Below are 4,062 nucleotides of genomic sequence, written 5' to 3'. Positions count from 1 at the left end.
CAAAATTACAATCAAACTTTGTACATATTCCTTATAGAATCAGCTCCGTTTGAACTATGTCAACTTGCCTCAATATTTGATTCAAATCTTTAAAATAATAAAGGCTCATGTAATCAGCCTTAAAACTAAATATGCGCGAAGGCTAGTTATACTACTCGACCTCATTTCACTCCCGTAATTTCTAAACCGATTAATTGAGTATCCAAAATAGATCACAACGTTCAAGTGATTTGCTTAAAGTTATAATTTGTATGATTAGTTGAGGCTAAAGAATAAACACGCTTCTTTTTTTCTTGTGCAGTTGAAATAACATACTCAAACATGACCGTATTCTTGTAAACGTGTGACTTTTTAACATTTACTTACTTTAAAATGAAAGTAAACATTTTATTTTTAGCGAATTAAGATACAAAAGTTGTAAATTGAAAAACTTGGTTCAGAAGTCTTAACCTAAGCAACCAAGGCATTTCTAACCGAACAAATATTTGAAGAAATTCCCGGGAACCACTCCCTCTAGTTTTAATAGATTATATTCATGTTTAACTAAGGAATTTTTCTTGTATTGTTGTAAAGTAATGAGTGATCTTTGTAAAGTTACTTATTTGCATCCAAGATACATTAGCTTTTCTGCAGTGTATGTAGAGTTGAAAAACGAGAGCAGTCATATAAATGAAATAGCAAACGTTACGTGCATCATAATTATAAGTGGTGTTTCGTAAACAAAGAATTATTTTGTTGCCAATAATCGTCTGTTAAGAACCAGCTGATTGTTAGGTGCGTAGAATAATATAGATAGGTCGTGTTTGTTGGTTATATGCTTTGCTCTTTTTGATTTAAACGTTATGAAAACTAGTAAAGATCGATGAACATTAGTTAAACCTGTTAGTACATATCTATTTTAACCAATCTTAGCTTAAGTTGGGTCTTATATTTAGATAAACTAATTTAATATGCAGTCGAAATCAGCTTCCTTAATCTCTTTGTGAAGATTTCAGTATGTCTGATAAACACATTTTTATGACTCATATTTTTGGAGATTAAAGTTCTAATTCCTGTGATGATAATTAGTACCGTATCTTTAAGAATTACCCTTATCTACAGAACGTGTTTAGGATGCTTTAAAATTGATTATTTAAACTTTTAATCCTTAATAGTAAGTTCACAGATAAGAATCATTGGGTTTCAAGTCAGTTATTTAAATGTATCTCGCTCGTGATAAGATCTGAAGTGCTCAATAGATTCCAGACCATACTAATGGTCCTCATTACTGACAAGTCCCAAACTAGAACGACAAAACTATACAGTACTTCATAAGTTTCAGTGGCTTTCTAGTTCATGTTACTTCGTGATATAGACTATTAATAAGTCAAATATTCTTGAAATACATATTCAAAATTTTGTAGAGTTTGCAATAATATTTCCTTTACCGATTGGTAGTTATCAGTCATTTACACTTCAACAAGTGGCCAGCAATATAAAATTTCAATTTATACAGGACAAATTAAATCTCAGAAAGATATAAGTTCCATCATTTTATAGAGTTTTATCATCTGTCTACAACTTAGAAACCAAATTACTGAGTATTTGAAAAAAAAACGCAAATAAAATTAAGATGTGTGATTTGATTTAGGTTTACATTAATAGCGAAAAAATATGCAAATAATGGTCCAAAATATTATTTACAATAATAAACAGCAAATATTTTAATTGAAAGCAGAGAAATCTTGAAGCTGAGTGTTATGTGATATAAATAAGCCCTTCTTAATTCATGCGAATCGATTAAAAAACCAGGGTAAAGCTTTCACTGACCTGGTGACTTCAGTTTACCACACTTAGTTGTGAAATTTTTCATTTTACGCGGTTATTTTTAAAATTGATCTGAAAATCTTTTTCTAATCAAAGCTATGTCTATTTTATTCTGTTAGTCCATACATATTTTGTAGTCACCACTATTCCATCTATGATATTATTTTTCAATTCCTAGAAATGTTTTACTTAAATCCCTTTATAAGTTACTTGTTCTAGAATATCTATACACATATTCTATAATTAATCAGTCATAGAATAGATTTTTATAAATTTGTTCCCATCTACTATCTTAAATCATTCTACAATTATCTTTAATTTTAATTAATATCCCTTTTATGAAAGTCACGGAAATCCATATATATTCTTAATTTTCAATAATTTAAGGGGTAAATCATTTATGAATACATCTTTTTTAAATTGTCAGTCATTTCATCATCTGCTGTTTTTATGTTGAGTGTTTAGTAAATGCTTATCTGATTGCTAGTGTAAATAATAGAAGCTATGGACATTTTTAGTACATTAAAACTACTGAAGGTATAAGCAACTTAATATTAAAACTAGTGAGGATTTGATTACGTGATGAAGTACAGGAAATATCAGTATTCGAAATGTTCAAAGATCTTCATTAATATTTGTACAATCGAATAACACTATGAAAGATACAACTAAATTATTTTAGTGGATAGTGTTTTACAATTTATTTACTTATCAGATGTATAATAAAATTTTTTATGACTTCCTATAAAAGCATGCATGATCAACAATACTGTTTTATGATGTTCTGACGGTTTATTCACAATTATTATCGATTATTACTGAAGGCACTTTTAGGTGGTTTAAGCGTTATGTTACCAGAAAATCCTCGTAAATGGATTGCAGAAAAACTTCAACTTCTTTACGATATTGGTTTTATGAGTTTAAACTGGTAAGTTGTACTTCACTTTAATAATCCTTTTAGAAAAAGGATTTGAATTTGGCTGTTTGCGTTTTGATTTATTCTTATGATTTCTTAAATTTACGTGAAAGACTGGCATATCAAATAGAACTGTACGATTTTCAAAGTTTCATCTGGCTAACCAATAAATTTTTCTACAGTTTTATTTTTAATAACGTTAGTTTTGCCGGCGAAATATATATTCGTTCTTTTCAATATTTAAATTGTAATGAGATTTGACCATGTAAGAAAAATTGTCGACCATTGTTACTCTTAAAAAGCTTTTTAGATTTTATGAGTTTAAGTTAGGTATTGGCTCTTTTAATTATTCAGTGTTAAGTAAGTTGATAATATTGACAACAGTTGAATGAGTTGGTAGGTACCAGTACCAAGGGTTGACTTGATAGTTTCAAATAAGTTGAGCGTTGGGTGGGATGTTAATAATAAACATATTTTTGTCGAAAATACAATTTTCTAGTAATTGGGATATCGCAAAACTATATCATTAACAATTGAATGAGTAATAAATAGCGCATATATATAGTATTAAGTAATGCTGGTAGATCACTTGATTGCAATGTGAACCTTCATCAACTGCTATAACTGGGATGTCATAGGCATATTCACTGATTAATTACATCAAATTGTTGTTCTAATGAAAATAGATATAGAGCTTATGGGTTAAAAGTAGTTACAGGTGAGAAAATATATTAAGGTGAGCATTTGATTAGACAATTTATAATTATGTGACATTGTTGAGTTCATTTTCAACCATTTCATATTATATTTTTACCATTTTAAACTGTTTAATGTAAAGGGATACATTCATTGATTCGGATATGAAACCTTCTCATCCATATGTTGATCATGAATTAATGCATTCCCTATTTGGTACATCAAAACTGGAATTTGTAAGTTATATTGAATCCTCAGTTTATTCATTTTGTATTTAAAAATACACCTCTATTTTAACGATGACCGTTATCATCAAGTGATATTATTTGAAGAAACACTGGACATTCATTACGTTTCATTTTCAAACTCTTCAGCAGTGTTAATGTACGACCTTGCAAGTGATTGGACATAAGACACATGAGTGTTATTTTAATTAACATACTTTTAACACAACAATAGAGTTAATATCAGTTCTAAGGTCAAATAAAGACACAACCATTAAAACTCAAAATTATAAACAATCAACAATTAAAAGGAATGAAGTAATCTGTTCTATGGTCGAACATGTGCATATATATATATATATATATATATACATAAACTCTCCATACCAATATTTATAATACATTCTATATAAAATATAT

This window comes from Schistosoma mansoni, chromosome 1 (assembly GCF_000237925.1).
Source record: "Schistosoma mansoni strain Puerto Rico chromosome 1, complete genome".
NCBI lineage: Eukaryota > Metazoa > Platyhelminthes > Trematoda > Strigeidida > Schistosomatidae > Schistosoma > Schistosoma mansoni.
This window is presented reverse-complemented; position numbering follows the sequence as displayed.